General features: G+C 44.7%; 1 protein-coding gene across 1 annotated transcript in view; it reads right to left on the bottom strand.

The window, feature by feature from the left end:
• The window catches only part of OPRD1 (opioid receptor delta 1), a 65,862-nt gene that overhangs the window by 52,601 nt on the left and 2,378 nt on the right, over positions 1-10,883 (bottom strand). The gene's annotated exons all lie outside the window — the stretch shown is intronic.

Genomic DNA, 10,883 nt, shown 5'->3' with positions numbered 1-10,883 from the left:
TTTGGTTTGTTTTGTTTTGTTTAATAGTCTCTGCACGCAACACAGGACTCAAACTCACAACGCTGAGATCGAGAGTTGCATGCTCTTCTAGCTAAGCCAGCCAGGCACCCCTGGAAAACCTGTCTTGATCGTTTCCAAATGTACCTGTATTAGCTAGGCTGCTGAAACAAACACCCTAAAATACACGGGTTTGAGTAAGCCCTCCCTGATTCCTGCCTGTTCTCTGACCCTCATTCTCCAGTTTTTCTTTTGTTTCTGTGAGCTATTTGATAACCTTCTAATAAACTCCTTCTCTGCTTAAGCTATTCAGAATTGGTTTCTGTTGCTTGCAATCAATAACCATGACTGATACCCCTGCCTCCCTCCTAGATTGCTATCGAGTGAGATGCTGTGTGCACAGGTGCTTTGTGAAGAGTGAAGCCCAGCAGAAATGTGATTTATCATTCCACTCTCTATTCCCCATCCATGGCCTCCCATCATCCCGCTGCCTCTGACAGAAGAGAACCAGCAAAACAACTAGCAATCACATTTAGGCAAAGGGAATGAAGGGCCAGAAGAGCTAGCGATGAAGCCCAAAATAGAACACTCATGTTACACTTGATAATTACCTCCCTGAATATGACTTTTGCAATTATATAATCCTAAACTTTTTTTTTTTTTTGCATTGTAAACAGATAGCAAATAATCTCCAAAACCACTTACTGATGATTCCTGACTCCATTAAGGTAAGTTTAAGTGCTTTGTTTAGATCCCCTGTTACTGAGCCACCAAGAGAGAGAAAGTGGCTATTTCCCCCCTGCAGTTCCTCTCCAGGCCATGCAGCCTTCACTGTCCACTTACGCTAGAAGAAATCACTCCCTTTTCTAAACTCCTCTGACACAATTTTCTTCCAAATATCATTTACATACAGTAAAGTGCACAAATCTTAACTGGACCTTTGGTTAAATATTTACATATTTTGCATATGCCCAGGATTCCACTACTCAGATGAAGACACGGAACATTTCCAGAAGGTTCCTTCATGCTTTCTCCCAGCCAGTACCCTAATATGAACCTCTGACCTCTATCACCATAGATTGTTTTGCCAGTTCTAGAACTTCATAAAAATGGAATCATGTAGGAGCACCTGTGTGTCTCAGTCAGTTGAGTGCTCAACTTTGGCTCAGGTCAGGATCTCACTGTTCCTGAGTTCGAGCCCTGCATCAGGATCTGTGCTGGCAGCTCAGAGCCTGGAGCCTGTTTCAGATTCTGTGTCTCTCTCCCTCTCTCTCTCTCTCTCTCTCTCTCTCTCTCTCTCTGCCCCTCCCCTGCTCACGCTCTCTCTCTCAAAAATAAATAAAAATTAAAAATTTTTTTTCTTTAATGGAATCATGTAATATATGCTCTTACTTCTAGCTTTTTTCATTCAATAAGGGTTTTAGTCTCCTGGCTTTTTTTTTAAATAAAATTTATCACCTTGCACATGAAATCTTCCTCACTTATAGACATGTTTTCTCTCTTCTACTAGACCTGGGGTCTGTGTCAGATGGCAGTCCCTTCAGAAGCCCCTGCAAATTAGATGATAAACAGTCCCCAGATGATTTCACCAGTGAAGATCAGAACTGTGGACACCATTTCTCTGTCCCCCTTACCATCTCTGTCATGATGCTGTGCACATGTATTGGGTACTTACCATGTGCCAGGCTCTGGGCTGAGTCCTTCATACACATTAACTTCATATAAGTGCCCACCATACCCCCAGATGCAGGTATGACTTTGTCCCCATTTTCTACATGAGGAAACTGAGACTAAGATGTTTTAATACTTCCCCCATGGCCAACTTCCTAAGAAGTGACAGAGCCAAGCTCAGACCCTGCTGTCTCTGACCCAGTACCCAGACTGCTAACCACTATCCCACACTGCCTTGTGGTTGGGAAAAAAGCTAACATGAATGGTCTGCCTGTCCTTTGTGACAGCTTGTGAACCCCTCCCATCAGCCCAGCAATGTGCATATTATTATGCCCATCTTCACAGGTAGGAAGGCTGAGGGTCAGAAAGGTTGAATGACCTGTTCATATAAGCAAGTAGCCATGGCTGAAGACCAGAATCCCTCTCAGGGTAGGCCTGTGCTCTTTGACATTCATGAGCCTCCTTTCTGTGGGACAAGCTAACTGAATGAAAGGGCCTTAGCAGCACATCTCTGTGTGGGCTGGGTATTTGTTTTCTTGACTCAGGGAGATGACAGGATCAATAGTCTCCTTTAAAGCACAGCATTCGGAACTGACTGGCTGACTTGACTGTGCAAGGCTGACTAGGGTGACTGTGTCTATGGCAACATTTAAGATATACTCGAATATGGAAAAAAAAGTTTTCAATGTTTATTTATTTTTGAGAGAGAGTGGAGGAAGGGCAGAGAGAAAGGAAGGCAGAGGATCTGAAGCAGGTTCTGTGCTGACAGCAGAGAGCCCAACGCGGGGCTCAAACTCAAGAACTGTGAGATCATAACCTGAGCCAAAGTTGGATGCTTAACTGACTGAGCCACCCAGGTGCCCTATCCTCAAATATTTTTAAAAAGCAGATCCAAATGAAGGGGCGCCTGGGTAGGTCAGTTCGTTAAGTGTCCAACTCTTGATTTCATGGCTCAAGTCATGATCTCATAGTTCATGAGTTCGAGCCCCGTGTCAGGCTCTGCACTGTCAGTGCAGAGCCTGCTTGGGATCCTCTCTCTCCCTCTCTCTCTGCCCATCCCCTGCCCATCTCTCTCCCTCTCCCTCTCTCAGAAATAAATAAATAAACTTAGAAAAGAAAAGAAAAGAAAAGAAAAGAAAAAAGAAAAAAGCAGATCCAAATGAAAAGGACATGTGCTTTCATTCAAGCCTTATGTACTGAGTTCATGATAAGAGCTCAGCATAGTTCCAGGTACTGGTGAACACGGAAGGCCTGGTTTTCAGTCTCTTGGGGCCTCTGGTCCCGAAGGGGAAACAGACATGAGTAATGAAGGGCAAGTTCAGGACTGTGGCAATCCACAATAGGCGTTCCTAACTAAGCCTGAGTTAAGGAAAGCTTCAGAGAGGAAATGACATTTAATTTTGGTTTGAATGATGAACTGGAGCTAGAGGCTAAGGCAGTAAAGTGTGTATGTTGGAGAAGAGAGTTCAGGCAGAGGGAGCCACATGTGAGAAGAGCCTGAAGCAGGAAGAGAAAACACCAGATACTTCATGAGAATGAAGTCTTTCTCCTTGTTCACAATGGTTCACACACTATTGGCATAAATTAGGCACTATAAATTCCTGGTTACCGGAATGAATTAATGAATGGATGGGTGGGTAGATGGATGGATGAATGAATGAATGAATGAAATTCAAACTGGCTGGAGCTGAGAACGGAGCAGCAGGAGATGGAGGCTGAGAGGTGGTCCAGATCATACAAGGTCTTGAAGGTCATGGTTAAAGGGCTTGGATTTTATATAAGGGAAATGGGAGAGTATTTGAAGAATTTTGAGACATGATCTTATTTGAATTTCTAAAAAGTCACCTTGGCTACTGAGAAGAGAATGGCCCCCAGAGGGGGCAGCTCGAGATAATGGCAGTGGTGGGGATGGAGAGCAGTAGAAGGACTCAGGAGTTATCGAGGGGGTGGGACGATCAGGATTTGAGTCAAGGATGACTCACACAGGCTTCTGGCTGCAGTGACAGCTGTGTGATGCGACCATGCACCATGATAGGGACCCTGGAGGGGGAGCAGGTGGGGAAGATGAGGAGTTTTTATACATGTTGAGATTCAGGTGCCTAAGAAACACCCAAGTGAAAAAGTCAAGTGGGCTGGCTGTTAGATGTGTGGGCTGGTGCTCAGAGAGAGAGCTCCGGAGAGAGCTCTGAGGACTGTTGACATCTGAATAGTAATTGAAACCTCAGGAAGAATTAGCCAGGAAGAGAATAAAGCAGAGGAAGCTAGGGCCCAGAACTCAACCCTTAATGGCTACAGACAGGAACTGGAGAAGCTGGCAGATGAAACCAAGAAGAGAGACACAGGTGGTAAACTGGAGAGCACAAGGGTCACACAGGTGGGAAGAAGGTTTGGAGAAAGATGCAGACTGAAGTGTTTCCAGTGGATTTAGCAATATGGAAGCGATGGATAACATCAGCTATAAAATATAACTAATGATTACTGCTACCTAGTCCTAAGGAAGGAGACTGTGTTCTAGGGACAGGACTTGAAAATCCTCTATAAGGCTCTGGATGCCAGGTTATTGGAACCTGGACTCCCCCTTGGGGTCAGGATTTCTTGTCTTTGGTGGAAAGAAAAGCTGCCTCTGAAGAGCTTTGGACACAGAAGGAAAGATTCTTGGAAAACCTGCTCTTAAAACATCAGTAAGGACATGTGATTTAGCAAAGAAACCACCTGAAGTTCCATGATTCATTCCCTCAACAACACGTTTATCCAGCTTCTACTATTTACCTGATACGTAAATCTCAATCCATTGACTATTTCTTGAGCCCTTACTGTATGCATTAATCAATCTATAAGTCTTTTGTTATTTAATAAAAAATGTAAACTCTTGGGGTACCTGACTGGCTCAATTGGTAGAGTGTGTGACTCTTGATCTCGGGGTCATGATTTTGAGCTCCATGGTGGGCATAGAGTTGACTTAAAAGAAAAAAGTAAACTCTCAGAGCAGAACTTTTTCTTTACCCTTTTATCTCCCAACAAATGGGGAAAACCCAGCAATCCTTGTCAATTCGCCATTCTCCCAATTTCCCGGGAGTCTATTCCCTCTACCTAGAATGTCCTCCAACTGCGTAAATCCTCATTTTGAAGGCCCAGTTTGGATGTCACTTCCTCTGTGAACTTCCCCCAAAGGCCTCAAACAAATTTAAAAGGTTTTTCTCAGGGGTCCTAAGGGTCAGAAAAGCACTTGTCTTCCTATGCAGTGTTGATTTCTGTGTGGGGCTTCTATTTCCCTGTTCCAGCTGTGCCTCTTCACAATCCCTGCTGCCTAGCAGAGCACTTAAATTTGTCAAAAATCAACTACCCTCTTCCTTGGTCAAAATAGGGCTGTGTTCCAGACTGAAAGGCTCAGGCTCAGCCAACAACTCAGAAAACACTCCTCCAGCGCCACCTCCTGGCTAGATGGGGTATGATAGCTCCTGATTCCAGGCTTTCTCTCCTTGTTCTTGGTGCCCTCTCCTTCAGCTTTTATTCTTCCATTCACTCTTTTGTTCATTCTATGCCAGGCTCTGAGTGTACTAGTGAGCAAGACAAAGTCAGTTCCTGAGCTCAGGGAGTTCCGAATCTAGTGCAGAAGTCTCCTAACTGGAGCGTGCTACTACAATCTGTGATCCTGAATGTTTTGAGGTGGCAGGAAAGGGGCTGCTTTGCCTGTCCCTGAGGCTGCCATCCCCAGAGGCCATGACTAGAGCATGACCGAAACAGGACATGGCCCTCCTGTGGCTACCTGAGCTCTCACTTGGGAAGTATATCTGTGCCAGGCAGGTTCTCCACACTCCACTCCACCACACACTCCACATTCCACACTCCACACACTCCTCCACACACTCCTTTTTTTTTTTCTTTTTTTTTTTTTTTTAGCTTATTGATCACAACAAAGAAAAACAGTACACCACACCACAGAACATTCTGGTATCTCTCTTGGTGCCTCTGAATGGCTAGGCCCTGGGATCCATCTCATATTCTTTTTTTCTTTTTTTCTTTTTTTTTTTTTTTAATGTTTATTTATTTGAGAGAGTAAGGGGGGAGGGGCAGAGAGAGGGGGATACAGAGGATCCGAAGCAGGCTCTGCACAGAGCCCAACGTGGGGCTCAAACTCACGGACTGTGAGACAATGACCTGAGCCGAAGTCGGACCCTTAACCGACTGAGCCACCCAGGCACCCTTCCATGTCTTACATTCTTGAAGCCCTAAGATTAGAACCACAGTGTTAGAGCTGGAAGAGACCTTCATTCTTTCTTCCATTATTTCTGTAAATACTTACTGAGTACTAGTAGGTGCCAGACATGGTTTTAAGTGCTGAGGATATAAAAGTGAACAAGGAAAGTCATGGTATACACTCTCATAACATTTATATTCTCTTTAAGGAGATAGGAAACAGAGAAAGTACACAACTTTTAAATATTTACTGATTTTTTAATAGGTGGTACTTTATGTGATTCAAAATACAAAAAGATGCACAGTGAAAAGCCCCCCACCCCTCCCCTAGCCACCTAGTCCCCTCCATAGAGGCAAGCAATGTTACCAATTTCTTCTGTACCAATCCAGAGATAACATATGTATATACAAGTAAATGTATTTTCCCCCCCACCCTTATTATACAAATGGTGGTATGCTGTACACTCTGTACTGCACTTTGGGGTTTTTTTTTTTTTTCCACTAAACAGTTTATCTTAAGACATCACTCTATATCAACACATAGATTCCTATCTTTTTTACAGTGGCATGGTATCCCACTGTGTGTTGCATGACTGAAAATAATGTTACATTGTGATCAATGTTATGATGCAAACAGAAAGTAAGTAGTGAGCTGAATTTTAAAATAACAAGGGAGATCTGGCTTTAGATAAGGTGGTCAGGAAAGGAAGTTTGCACTTAGGAAATGACACTGAAACCGAGTCCTAAAATATAAGAGGGAATCCACCAGGGGAACACAAGGAGGAAGAACATGCACGCAAAACAAAGGATTGCCAAGGCAGGACTGAGCTTGGCATACTGGAGGGGCTGGAACTATGGCTGGAACCAGATGGGAGAGAGGAAGCACAGAACCAGATGGTGAGGGGCCTTGTAGGCCAGAGGGCGCAGCACGGGGGAGATTCCAAGTGCAACAGGAAGCCAGTGGAGGGTTCGAGAGAGAAATGGGCATTTATATTTGTAAAAACACTTTACTTGGGCAGCTATGTGGAAGGTGGAATAAAGGACGGAAGTGAACTGGGGAGATCAGTAAGGAGCGGAGGCAGTAGCCCAAACAGGAGAGAACAGCACGGAGAGAGGGTGATGGCAGGGGGATGAGAATCACTGACAGCGCTGGGTGGATTCTGGAGGTAGAGTTGAGTGATTGGAGGTGAGTGAACCTCATAGGTCACTGGGCCCAGCTCCTGCCCTTCCCAAGCTCACCAAGCCTAATGACTGGCTTGCCACAGGTCACAGAGCTGCTTAGTGACGGATCCAGGCCTAGTTTCCAAGGTTTCCCAGCAGTGCTCTATCACTCTAGGAAAGCAGGAGTTGGAATTTAAGGTTAGAAATCATTTTGTTTTGTTTTGTTTTTTAATTGTTAACCAGAAATTTCGGATTCGACTTTTAAAACTTTTAAACTTGCTTGACAACTTTTTATTAGCTTCCTGGTCTCCCTGCCTCAGAGTAGAAAGAGACAGATCCGGGGTGGGTGCAATTTCAGGTCCACTGCTGGCTATGGTGACACAGGGTGTGAGATGGGGACAGTGAATGTAAACAGGGTAGTCAGAAGAGACCTCGCTGATAAAGACAACCCTGCTGAAAAACCTGAAGGACATGAAGGAGTGAGTGGGCCTCGCAGATATATGAAGAAAGGTATTCCAGGTGGCAGACACAGCTGAGCAAAGACCCTCTGACAGGAACCTGGCATGTTTGATGGTCTCGGGGAGGCCAAGGTGAGTGGAACACTTGAGAGCAGTACACAAATAAGCATGGAGAAGAGTGGGATGAAATGTGGGAATGCAGGGTCAGATGCCATAAGGCCTTGTGAGCCATGGAAGGCTTTGGCCTTTATTCTGAGTGAGACGGGAGCCATGAGAGGGTGTAGGCTGAGAAGTGGCATGATATGACGTGCATGTTCACAGGAGCTCTGTGCTGCCGTGTGGAGGACAGACTGTAGGAAGCAAAAGTAGAAGTGGAAACCCACTACGAGATTGTGGCAGTCATCAAAGTGAGAGAGGAGAGTGACTTGGCCCATAGGATGTGGCAACAAGTGGTCAGCCAGTAAGATCTGCTGACAAATATGATGCAATATGTGAGAAAGGGAGTCAAACATTACTCCCAGGAGAAATGGGAGAGATGAATTTGTTACCAAACGAGATGGTGTAGGGGCACTGGGGTGTTCAGTCGGTTAAGTGTCTGACTTTTGATCTCGGCTCAGGTCATGCATGATCTCACAATTCATGAGATGGAGCCCTGAGTCTGGCTCTGCACTGACAGTGCGGATCATGCTTGGGATTCTCTCTCTTCTGCGCTCTCTCTCTCTGCCCCTCCCCCACTCATGCATGCTCACTCGCTCTCTCTCAAAAATAAAATAAACGAACATTAAATCAGGGCAGATGAGGAAGGAAGGGGTTTGGGTTTCGGAGTGTTAGGTTTGAACTGTTGGTAAGTCATCCAGTGGAGTGGCTGGGCTAGCAGCCGAACATACCAGAGTTCAGGAGACACATTTAAACTGGTTCTAGGGCACCTGGTTAAGCATATGACTCTTGGTTTCAGCTCAGGTCATGATCTCAGTTTTGTGGGTTCAAGCCCCACATCAGGCTCTGTGCTGACAGCATGGAGGCTGCTTGGGATTCTCTCTCTTCCCCTCTCTCTGCCCCTCTGCAACTTGCACTGTCTATGTCTTTCTCAAAATAAATAAATAAACTTAATTTTTTTTTTTATTTAAATAAAAAATAAACTAGTTCTACTTGGGAGGTATTGGCACATGGATGGTGTTTAAAGTCACAGGACTGGATGAAATCCAGTGAGTGTACAGGGTCAAGGACTGAGCCCTGGGTCACTCTAGTATCAAGAGGACAAAAAAGCAGAGGAGGAACCAGCCAAGGAGACTAAGTAGGGACAACCAGTGAAACCAGATGAAAATCAGAGGAGGTATGCTGTGCTAGAATCCAAAGGAAGAAAGTTTACTAAGGAGGAAACAGCAACAATGCCACCTGCTGTTTATAGGTCGAATAAGATGACTGAAAATTAACAATGTGAGGTCCCTCATGACCTTGACAAGGCCAGTTCCACTGGGATGAAGAGGATGAAAGCCTGACTCGAGTGGGTTAGAAAGAATGGCAGGAGAAATAGAGCCAGAGAGTAACAGCTTCCTCTTTGGGGGTTTGCTGCAAATAGAGAAATGGGTGGTAACTGGCAGGAAGAAAGGGGGGGAAACAACAGCATGTTTGCATGCTGGTAGGAATGATCCGATAGAAACAAGTAAAATTGGGATGTGGAAGAAGGGAGATGTGGTGGAACCATGTTGAGTTGGTGAGAGACTGGGGTCTAGTGCACAGCCAGAGGGATTTTCTAGGCAGAATCATGCATAGCCCAAGGGCATTGCTTCTCAAACTAGAAGGTTCATTAGAATCACCTGGAGCACTTATTAAAGCACAGCTTGCTGGACCCCACCCCCTGAACTTCTGATTCTGTAGGTCTAGGGTCCAATAATTTGCCCTCTGACAAGTTCCCTGATGGTGCTGATGCTGCTGGCCTGGAGACCAGGCTTCAAGAAACATTGATCTACAGTGATGTAAGTGAGTAGATGTAGTGGAGGGAGTCTGTGGTGTTTCATTTTGATTGCTTCAGCTTCCTCAGTCAAGTAGGAAGTAAAAACAGTAACAGAGTAAAAGTGGGATCTGAGGTGCTGAAGGTTTGAGAAAAGGGAGAAGGTATGAAATGGTTGTCTCGTGAGTAGGAAAGTGAATACAGGAGAAAATGTCAGTGATTCCCCTTCTGAAACTGATAATCAAGAAATTAAAATAGGACACTGCTTGCATGTTTTTCTCCAACCACTCTAAATGGCACAGGTACAGGTAGTGAAGAGTTGTATGTGACATAGATTGTAGTTTGTCAGTTAAAATCAATGAAGTGAGAGGTGCCTGGGTGGCTCAGTCAGTTAAGCGTCCGACTTCCGCTCAGGTCATGATCTCACGGTTTGTGAGTTCGAGCTCCACATTAGGTTGTCTGCTGTCAGCACAGAGCCTGCTTCGGATCCTGTCTCCCTCCTCTCTGCCCCTCCCTTGCATGTACTTTCTCTCTTTCTCAAAAATAAACATTAAAAATAAAAATGGGAGGGGCGCCTGGGTGGCTCAGTCAGTTGGGCGTCCGACTTCGGCTCAGGTCATGATCTCACGGTCCGTGAGTTCGAGTCCCACATCGGGCTCTGTGCTGACAGCTTAGAGCCTGGAGCCCGCCTCAGATTCTGTGTCTCCCTCTCCCTCTGCCCCTCCCCTGCTCATGCTCTGTCTCTCTCTGTCTCTCAATAATAAATAAACGTTAAAAAAAATTTTTTTGTAAAAAGTGGGAATGCCCCACTCTTCAAGTTGAAAGGCTTTGGGGAATAAGAAATTCGGAAAAATTTGGATTCCAATGCTTCAGAGGAACAAGGTTAGAAGGACAGGCTTCTGCCAAGTTGCTTTTGATGACAGAGACCTAGGCCCTTGGAGTGCTGCTCACCCCAGGATGCTAGAAGACCATCCATATTAGATCGTCATAGAAGACATGTGTCCTTCTTTAGCAAACCAAAATAAAAAATTCATGGAATTGTGACTGGGAGTGGTGAGGGAGGAGGACCCTGCAGATGGTTTGGTGTTGTTCTATTTTTGTAAAATAACTTAAGTGGGTTACATATATTTAGGAATACACACATGCTATATGTATACACTGATTTTGTATGTGTCATAAAGCAAAAAAAAAATTTAAGTTTAGAAAGATATATAGAAAACTGCTATATCAAGATATACACCTTTTTATTCTATATATGTAACTGTCTGAACTGGTTATTTCATTTCTTTCATCAGAAAAGCACTCCTAGTTAAAATGAATTTAAATCTCTCAAAAATCATACATCAACGAGCTTCAGAGGTCATTTCCTTTTTCCAGTGAGGAAACGTGTGCAGAGCAATTCCCTGACTTGCCAAACATCACACAGCGCCTTCATCATGGAGCAGAGT

The sequence above is a fragment of the Herpailurus yagouaroundi genome, unplaced genomic scaffold (genome assembly GCF_014898765.1).
Source record: "Herpailurus yagouaroundi ecotype Mexico unplaced genomic scaffold, PumYag 77, whole genome shotgun sequence".
Taxonomy (NCBI): domain Eukaryota; kingdom Metazoa; phylum Chordata; class Mammalia; order Carnivora; family Felidae; genus Herpailurus; species Herpailurus yagouaroundi.
The sequence above is the reverse complement of the archived record's forward strand: the minus strand, read 5'-3'. Positions and strand labels throughout refer to the sequence as shown.